Source organism: Pteropus medius, unplaced genomic scaffold (genome assembly GCF_902729225.1).
Source record: "Pteropus medius unplaced genomic scaffold, Ma_sr-lr_union100, whole genome shotgun sequence".
Taxonomy (NCBI): domain Eukaryota; kingdom Metazoa; phylum Chordata; class Mammalia; order Chiroptera; family Pteropodidae; genus Pteropus; species Pteropus medius.
The window spans coordinates 1,942,484-1,952,944 of NW_024354550.1; the positions used below are offsets into that span (position 1 = coordinate 1,942,484).

The 10,461-nt window shown below is 37.3% G+C and overlaps 2 protein-coding genes across 3 annotated transcripts in view; one reads left to right on the forward strand and one right to left on the reverse strand.

Moving 5' to 3' along the window:
• The window catches only part of MED12L (mediator complex subunit 12L), a 315,454-nt gene that overhangs the window by 135,717 nt on the left and 169,276 nt on the right, over positions 1-10,461 (forward strand).
• The window catches only part of P2RY14 (purinergic receptor P2Y14), a 56,195-nt gene that overhangs the window by 21,965 nt on the left and 23,769 nt on the right, over positions 1-10,461 (reverse strand). The window contains exon 1 of one of the 2 annotated variants that reach the window (XM_039855092.1): positions 694-3,141. The exons of the other annotated variant lie outside the window; for it this stretch is intronic. The gene's annotated coding sequence lies outside the window, so the exon portion shown is untranslated. Of the gene's footprint in view, positions 1-693; positions 3,142-10,461 lie in introns of those variants that run through there. 2 annotated transcript variants of the gene reach the window in all.

Below are 10,461 nucleotides of genomic sequence, written 5' to 3' on the forward strand. Positions count from 1 at the left end.
TCAAGAACATGGAAATCAGCTAACAGTAATAAAAACTAAACCAAAAACTATTTAATTCCTGTTTCTTTCCTTTGAAAATCAATTGTGACTCAACATTAAATCCACACGAATAGCCCAGGCATTTAGCGATTTGAAGAAGACTTTACTTGCTTCCTTGCATGAATTTCACCTTTGGTTTCTGTTTTTAGTGAGATTGTGGCCTTTCATGTTCTTAAACTAAACCTGTTGTTTTTTTTTTTCCTCCAGCATTTTAGTTTTTTAGTTTTTTTGGACTCCTTTAGCTCTGATGATTACGCCATGACCCAGCTGTATCAGTGCTTTTTTATCATATCCCAAACTGATTTTAACCCACTATTTACACACATACAACACTGCCTTATAATTTACAAGCAGTTAGTTTACAAATTTTTTAAAATAGGAATTTCCTAAATCCTAATGCAAGAGCCCATAGAAGAAAAGTCTGCTTCTTGCAATTAAAAAGAACATTTACAGGGAAAAGTTAATTGTACTTAGTCTTTGTAATTAGTCTTTGAACTTGGAAATGTTAAATCTCACCTATAAATCTGTCACTTGTCATTCCATCCATTAATAAAAAGAATCGAGGGGACATAAAGAGCACAAAAAACATTTTTACAGTAGAATCACAAGTATTCTTTAAATATACGCTGCATCGGTTAGACTTTTCTTACTTACCAGTGTGTCCAGTCTCTTATGGTCTCTGCAGGCAAGAGTAGATCAGCAACTGAGTGTAATATCTGATGTTGAGGGAAATATACTTTGCTTTCTGCCTGGGCTGCTCGTGTTGACCAGTGGGAAATGCTGCATTAGCTTTCAAACCAAAACATTTAAAGTGCTCTATGAAATGTTGACATCTCGCCAAAGGTTTGAAAGTCAAGTACTAGAGATGTCCAGTCCTCTTTTAGAGCCCAGTTCTGCTATGTGCTTGTATAAATTAGATCTAATTTGTGCGTAGGGTTACAAAGTATCAGTCTGTCCAAACAGTAGTTGGTATGAAACCGAGTGACAAGAGAAAGAAGAGAGCATCCCCCCAAATGAGCACTCCAGCCAGCAGGAGGCTGGATATTTCCCATGCCTAGCTGTGACCTCTTCCTGTGAAGCTATTGTAAGAATAGCTTCTATATTTATTGGGAAGTATTTTCAAGTTGAAATTCACATGGCTTTTGTTAACTCCTTGAAACTTGTTGGAAACCCAAAAAATATTTGGGACTTAAAAAGACCAGAACATTCCCCGTTTCAGTGCCAGAGGAAGAAGTGGCGAGGTTGTGCAAGTAGGTGTTCACCTGAGAATCCTGATCAGTGAAGGGCAAAGTAACTATCAAATCAGAACAGAGGTTGAAAGAACCCTAAAGCAGTTTCCTTTGTCTTGGGTGGTTTAACTCTCTAGCCTTACCCTGTTCTGGGAGGCGGCGGGGGGTTGTCCTTGATGCCTAACGGTGCCTGGTCTACTCAAGTCATTATCCTGACACATTCCTAGCTTTGAATTGGTGCTGTCGGGTCTCTTAATCTTTCATCAGTTTACTGCTCTTTTTAAATCTGGTTTTGGAACTCCCTATTTGACCCCCGTTTCTGGATTTTTTTTTTTTTTTTAATTTAACTAATTGTTGCCAGGACTCTGTACTTGTAAATAGTACTCTGGATTAATGAATGCAATCATAATTCATCTCTCAGAAGGAGGGGGCTGAGTCTTCTATATTCTGTCTCCTTCGAACTCATCTAGTTCTGGACTGTATCATCACCTTTACCTATTTTACCGGTTTGTATTAGGGTAGCTGCTCATTGCGAATCCCCTTTGACCATAAGTTCGTATTGTTTGGTACTACCGTCTACTGTCACCCAAGCTGTAAACCATTCAATTCTTTTTCACCATCTCATCTACTCTTTTCCAGTCAGTCACTAAAACCTGATGATTTTTTTTAACACCTAAATATTTTTAATTCCCTCCAAACCCAAGGTCATTTTTGCCTCTATTCCCTGCCTCCAGTCTGTTCCCCACCCACAGTATCTACCCTCCAGTCAACTGTGAGTGGAATCTCTCTAAAATATAAGCATGGCCATGGCCTTTTTGTGGGTCCCTGTCACCTACAAGGTAAGTTCATGCTGTTAAATCTAGTGCTGTGTGATTTGACACTCCTCATCCTCTGCCACTACTTGCCTTGAACTTTGTAGTACAGCAACACTTACTTGTTTTAACTCCCTGCAATCGTTGATGGTTCTTGCTTCCTTGCTTGGGCCTGTGCTTTTTCCTCTGCCTGGAAGAACTGTCTGGAGTAATTCTTTTCCTAGTTTATCCTGAATTTGAACTGTTTTTCTAGAATTTCAGCCATTTTTATACTTGCTTTTCAATTTTTATTAGATCCACATACTATCCGCTCTACATCTGATTTTTATTTACATGGAGTCATCTTAAAAACTAAATGTTTAGCTACAGTTTAAGCAAAAATATCTTTGAAATGACAGATTTTATGTGTCTGTTTTCTTTTAATTAAAGTAATTCCATAACTGTTCAGTAAATTTGTCTGAGTTTGATTTATCCTGAATATTTCTCAAACCTGTGGGAACACGGCTCTCAGGCACAGTTTGGCCTGCCCTTCCTCTGGGAAGCGGTTCCTGGCCTTCACATGCTACATAAACTGGTCCTCTTCTCTGTTAGCAGAAAATAATATCAATTCTTCCTTCCTTTATGCATATGTTCATCTAATCATTCAAGTAATATTTATGAGTCACCTTCAGTATGCAGATGCAGTGGGGGTGTAGGGTGTAACCCTGTGTGTTTAACCTCTGTTTTTGAATTGTCTGTCCTTCGTCTCAGCTAGACTGGGAACTGTTGAAGTCAGGGACAGTACCTTGTCAATTTTGAATCTTCAGCACCTGCCACTTTAACTCACAGAATTCAGAGAATACAAAAATAAAGATGTATTGATTTCTTAATTTTCTCTTTCGAGTTTTACTTATAACACTTGGTATGTTTCATAAACAAGGCGTCTGAACATCGATAAAGGCCAGAGTAAAAGTTAATATGCTTACTTTTATTTTTGAAGGCTTGGGATCCGTGATATAAAAATAAACTCTTTTATAATTATTCGGTTTGATTGTTTATAATCTAGTAACCGCTACAACTAGCTCAGATATGAGGAAACCTTGAATCAAATGTGTATATTTCATCAAAACCAGTTCTTAGGGCTGTGCAGATCAAACTAGGTTCATTTTGATTGGATTAAATAATGATTGCAATGTTGAAAGTAAGAAATGCTACACAGGAATGCTAAAGGGAAAAAAAGTTTTTTAAAGGGACCCGTATGTTTATAATGGCATTCCATTTGTAAGCTGAAAAGAGAACTGGAGGTACCTAAAACTCAAATCTCTAAGTCTTATGCATTCAACGCTCTAGGGGAATTATAATGAAAAAGTATTGACAGAATCCACTAGTTCAAAGCTAAGGACTTGGGGACACCGGAGGGCATGACAGGAACCTTGAATAATGAAGTAAAAATCAGTATCAGGAATTTAAGAATCTGTCCAAAGCAAAATAGGTCTTTTTAAACGTGAAAGGTGTGTGCCTGTAAACTAGATAATTGATGAGGCACACCCGTTTTTACTGTATTGAAGTTGATCATGTCTGTAGTTTTGCACTGTGCCAGAAACCACTAAACTAACTGTCCCAGGAGGTACCCCCGCTCCCCACACTCTCCAAGTTGAAATGAGGCAGTAATAGCATAAGATGTGCAATTTGATGTGGTTTAGACCACGTCCCTATTCCAAACATACCGTCTATTATTCTCTCACTTCTGGTCTTTATCAGATTATTTCCTCTCTCACCTCTACCTGTTGACTTCTTGTGCAGCACTTAAAACACAGCTCAGTCTTCACCATGTATGGCACTTTTCCTTATCTTCCCACTAAGCATGAATGAATAATTACTTCCTCTCTGAATTCATATAGTGCTTAATTTGAATTCTGATTAGGCGTCAGACCAACCTGGTACTGTATTGCAGATTTTAATGACTGTCTCTTCTGGTTTGGGGGAATAGCAGCCCTTTGCTGGTGTTCCCCAAATCTGTTATTCATGTCATCACTTGGCATGTTGGGTGGGAAGGCAGATGATGTTTCTGCAACCTCTGCTGGCTTCCTGAGCTTGGCACATTACCCCTTTGCCTATCAATCCGGGGGTACCCCATCTCCTAAGACACCCACTCAGTGAGAAAGGAAGATCTTTCAGATACAAGAAGATGATTGTATTTAACAAATGAGGCCTTCCACTATTTTCCTTCTTCTTTTCCTAGCCCCCCAAATTTAGACATCCTTTTAATTTTTATTTCTTTTTGTTGGTAATTCAGATTAAACTAACTTAAAATTTTTATCAGTCATGCATTTATGTACCTTAAGAAATCAAATGATTATATAAAACTTGTAATGAAAAATAGCAGTCCCTGCCATTTTCCTATGCCCCAGTGGCTACTTGTTTCACTTTTCAGCTATTATAATGACTGACAGTTCTTGGCTTTCAGAAGTGGTTCTTGACTTCTTTGTGTGTATGAAAATTTAGCTCCCATACCTTCCATACTTCTCTTCATTTCTATGATTATGTCTACAGTTTTTGAATAAATCAGTATCCCTTGTTTGTATAATTAGAGCTATATAAATATCATTTGTAGCTGAAGCTCATCATTTGCATTGAAAGGGATTGCAATTTCCCAGTCTCCTCTGGTGACCAGGAGAAACCATGCCTTCTTGGTCCAATGAAGGCAGGCTTCCCTCTGGGCCCAGGCTACCCGTTTTCCCATTTACAGTTAGTTAAGACATGTAAACATGCTATATAAATGTTAGCTCTTATTATCACTCTAATATTATAATTTGAGGCAAACCTCATTTAGTTCAGTTTTTAGCTGTATGTGTATGAATAAGCTTAAAAGTACTTTTGCCAACAGCTGTGTTTAGAGAACTATATAAAGTCCAGGTGTATGTTTATGTTCACAACTCTTGCTGGATAGATATTTCTTAGCATTATACCTCAACAGGCAGAGAAAATATGTGTCGACGAATCCTTGTTATTAATAATTTCGTTATATATTTCACCGTAGAGCCCTTCTAGCTTATTAGTTTTAGGCATTTTGCTTTTGTCAGCTTGCAGTTTATTGGGATCTTAGAGAAGTCAAATACACGATTTAGACACACTTCCAAAACTGTGGTTTTTATTCTTGTTTTCCTAGTTGAAAGTTACTTGCTACCAGAAGCCTAAATCAAGTTCTGATCCTTTGCATGCCTGCTCTCTTTTGCAGTTTTCTCAGAAGCCTTATATTGTATTATACTTGATGAGCAAGGCCCCTGGTTTTATTCATTTAAACGTATGGACAATTACTTAGATAAAAATTCTGCATCATAAAATAGATAGGCTGGGGATTGGCTTGTAGAGTGGATAAGACTGTTGGGAGACCAGTTTCACGTAAGAATAAGCAATCTGAGAAAACAGCTAATGGCTAAATAACTGAGGAATGCAGGAGGGAGACAGCAACTCTCATTTGTTTGTGAAAATACTCTCGGGGTTTTATACTAATTGGTAATTCTCATGTGTGAGAGTGCGACTACCTAAACTTTTGTCATAGATCAAAAGGGTAGGGTGTCTAGATAATAAGCATCTACTAGAGAGAAAGTCTGTGGCAGTTGAATATTGCTCAGCAGAGGGATGTGGGGTGTAAACACGTACCCCGCAGCAATGGCTATACATCTGTGCTGTCATGCGCTGTTTAGATATATTTGTAGCTAATCACAGCCCTTTTACCTGTAACCTTTCAGTCCTTTAGAGGGTCTGAGGCAGTCTATCAGAGTCTTCCCCTGAGATGAAACCTTTGGCCATCTTTGGCTAGAGTTTCATCCAGGACAAAATGGAGAAAAAAAAATATAGCGAACTTGTCTACTCCAGCGTGGAGACAGAGGCAGGGTTAGATTAATCTGTGGTTCTTTGCAGTTAATCCTATGTAACATATTTAGAATTAAATTTGAGTACAAGAGTGAGCTTTGCCTCTCATCAGCCTGGGCCTTTAGGCTAGTTATGTAATCTTTCTAACCCTCTGTTTCACATCTGTAAAAAGGGTATCACCTACCTCATTAAAGTTGTTGGAAAGTGTAAATGAAGTAATGTGTATTTTCTTCCTGCAGTGCTCAGCCAAAGCAGGTGGCCAGTAAATGGTAGGGGCTCTTATTAATAAGATTACAGAATAATTGTTGCATTACAGTTTTCTTGCAGTTGGATTAGTGTCGAATGTAGAATGTTATGCTTTGCAGTTTTAGTAAATGTCAATTTTTATGAAAAGATCCAAATTCGAGGAGGTCTTTGGCTCAGTACTGATGGTTATGGGAAAGTTCTCCTAGTTGACAGCCATACATATCTCTGGGAAAAGTATTTCCAAATTATAAATGTAATAACCAGGAGGAAATAAGCAGCAATATGCAGTAAGTAGTCTGGCGAGCTCAAACCTTTAAACTAGCACACATCAATGAGATGCCCTGTGGCTTAGCTTCCCTGGACCCCTAGGTGAAGCAGCCAGGCTTCCCCATTTTTACCTCTTTTGATCCCTCCTTCCACTCAGTCTCCACAGGGAAGTGAATGAACATGTTCCCTCTTTCTTCACTGTTGTCAACTTGAGAAGTTTTTAGGGTCCTGCTATTTTTTTCCTAATGTAGACAAAATGTGTGGTCCTAAAGCACTCACTGGCAGAAATCACGTCAGACTGCTGCCCTGTGGGAAAGACTAAAACTTATTATGCTAATGGCAGTATTTAGTGATGTCTAGATAAATCTCTCTTATTTTAAGGCCTATGAGATGCCAAATAATAGTAAAAACAGGAAACATTTATTTTTCCCTAGGTAGGGAGTACAAAGGTTCATATGAGCAGGACATTTTGTAAATATTTTATTAGTTCAGCTGACTGGTTAATAATCCCTTGCGTTTTATTGTGGGAAATGACAGAGGTTTTTATTTTTAATGAGCTATAGGAAAAAAATAATATTTGTATTTGTTAAATGACCTCTTGTCATTTGCCAAACCTAATTATCACTTATCAACTTCACAGATGAAGTGTACGCTGTTTGCCAAAAGACAGGATGCTTACCACTCCATTGGAGCCACTTAGTTTTAAAAAGCGGAACAAAAAAGCAGCACATGATACAGCTGCTTCTGAAATATCAGAAATGGTGTGGTTTTAAAAAGGAAATGATTGTGTGAGATTGTAGACATTTCGAACCAAGTTTTCTCAGAACCAACTGGAATGTGTTCTCAGTGACGTGGCCTGGAAGGCATGTCTGTGTCATGACTTGTCTGTAGCTCTTATTCCACAACTTCAGTTTAATCCTCTTTTTACTGTATGCCAATAGGCATGTTGTATAGTTAGTCTAAATATTTATAGGATCTTGCCACTGCATATTTATGTTTTAGGCAGTTGAAACATTTGTTGACCTTCTGGTCCTGGGAGTGTGAGAGTCAGCCTGTCTGGATGAGAATAGTGTCTCTGCATACAAAAATTGAGGGAATTTACTATGAGGCCTGCACTATAGGAAATTCTGAAAGGGGTCAGCTTACCTAAAACAAAATAACAACAACAACAAAATATATAATTAGGAGTAAAGTGACTATCAGGCAAATAGAAGTAGAGGAGTGCAACCGTTACAAAGAACAGGGCATTTATAAGAGAATTGCTATAGCAAGATAGTAATGAATGTTCAGCATACATAGAAACAAACTGAGATAACAATGACTGAAAACGGGAAGATTCAAAGATCCATATTCACAAAGGGGAAAGGAGATAAGGCATTCACAGAAGAAAATGGATGACTGTGTGTGTGTGTGTGTGTGTGTGTGTGTGTATAACTATCTTTTTCATAGTTGTAATGGTAACCACACACCATAGAGTCAGAACTGAAGTATATAACATAAAAGCAAGAAGAATCAGAGGCAAAACCCACAAGAGCCAACCAAAATAAAGAAAACAGAAATTCAAGGACAAGGAAGCAGTGGAAACACCGAGCTACCAGAAAGCAAAAGATAAAATGGCTATAAGAAGACCTCATATAACAATAATCACCTTAAATGTAAATGGACTGAACTCACCAATAAAAAGGTACAGAGTTGCAAAATGGATCAAAAAACAAAACCCAACCATATGCTGCCTTCAGGAGACACATCTCACCTCCACAGACAAATTCGGGACTCAAAGTGAAATGGTGGAAAATGATATTTCAAGGAAATGGCATTCAGAGAAAAGCGGGAGTAGCGGTGCTAGTATCAGATAAAATAGACTTCAATATAAAAAAGATAAAGAAAGATACTGTCACTTCATAATGATAAAGGCAATCATGCACCAAGAAGGCATAACACTTATTAATATCTGTGCTCCAGTCAGGGAGCCCCGAAATATGTAAACCAGTTGCTAACAGAACTAAAGGGAGAAACAGACCAAAACACTATCCGTAGTAGGAGAACTAAATACCTCACTGTCGGATATGGACAGATCATCTAAACAGAAAATCAGTGAGGAAATAACATCCTTAAATGACACATTAGACCAACTGGACATAATTGACATATACAGAGCCTTCCATCCCCAAACAGCTGCTTTTACATTCTTCTCTAGTGCACATGGAACATTCTCAATAATCGACCACATACTGGGACACAGAAATAGCCTCAACAAATATAAGATGGTTGAAATCATACCAACCATATTCTCTGATCATAATGCTTTGAAGCTAGAGATCAACTGCAAAAAGAAAGCAGGAAGAACCACAAATACATGGAGATTAAATAACATGCTACTGAAGAATAACTGGGTCAGAGAAGAAATAAAAAGAGAGATGAAGAGATACATAGAAATGAATGATAATGGTAGTACAACATATCAAAACTTTTGGGTCACAGCAAAAGTGATCATAGGAGGAGAGTTCATATCATTACAGGCCTACCTCCAAAAACAAGAACGAGCCCAAATAAACAACCTAACGCTTCATCTTAAAAAACTGGAAAAGGAAGAACAAATGAGGCCTAAAGTCAGAAAGAAAGAAATAATCAAATTAGAGCAGAAATAAATTGAAAATAACAATATAATAGAAAAAATAAATACAACAAAGAGCTGGTTCTTTGAGAAGCTTAATAAAATTGACAAACCCTTGGCTAGACTCACTAAAGAAAAAAGAGAAAAGACACAAATAAACAAAATCTGGGATGAAAGAGGAGAAATTACGACTGATATCGCAGAAATACAAAGGATCATACAAGAATACTATGAAAAAGTATATAACACAAAATATAATAGCTTAGAAGAAATGGACCAGTACTTGGAAAAATAACAATCATAGACTGAATCAAGAAGATCTGGAAAATCTAGGTAGACTGATCAGCAGTATGGAAGTTGAAGCAGTCATCAAAAACCTACCAAAAAGTAAAAGTTTAGGACCAGATGGCTTTACTAGTGAATTCTACCCAACATTCAAAGAAGATTTAATAACTGGTCTCCTCAAACTCTTTCAAAAAATCGAAGAGGAGGCAATACTTCTCAACTCATTTTATGATGCCAATATTACTCTGATATCAAAACCTGGCAAAGATAACACAAAAATAGAAAACTGCAGACCAGTATCTCTCATGAACACAGATGCAAAAATCCTAACTAATATACTAGCAAACCGAATACAGCAACATATTCAAAAGATTATATGCCGTGATCAAGTGGGCTAAATCCCAGGGGCATCGGGATGGTTCAATGTACACAAATCAATTAATGTAATATACCACATAAACAAATTAAAAAATAAGACTCATATCAATCGATGCAGAAAAAGCCTTCGACAAGGTACAGCATCCATTTATGATCAAAACACTTCACAAAATCAGGATAGAGGGAAAGTACCTTAACATAATAAAGACCATATATGACAAACTTTCAGTCAACATTATACTTAATGGTGAAAAACTAAAAACCTTCCCTCTAAGATCAGGAACAAGGCAAGGCTGTCCACTATCGCCACTGCTATTCAGTATAACATTGGAGGTCCTAGCAAGTGCAGTCAGGCAAGAGAAAGATATAAAAGGCATCCAAATAGGAAACGAAGAAGTCAAACTGACACTATTTGCAGATGACATGATTCTCTATATAGAAAACCCTAAAGACTCCACAAGGACACTACTAGAAACAATAAGCAAATACAGTAAAGTCTCTGGATACAAAATCAACGTTCGAAAATTTATAGAGTTCCTGTACTCTAATAATGAAGTGTCAGAAAAAGAAGTGGAAAAATAATTTCTTCTGCACTTGCAACAAAAGGAATAAAATACTTAAGAGTAAATTTAACGAAACATGTGAAGGACCTGTATAATGAAAACTACAAGACCCTATTAAAAGAATTCGAAGAAGATACAAAGAAATGGAAAGATAATCCTTGTTCTTGGATTGG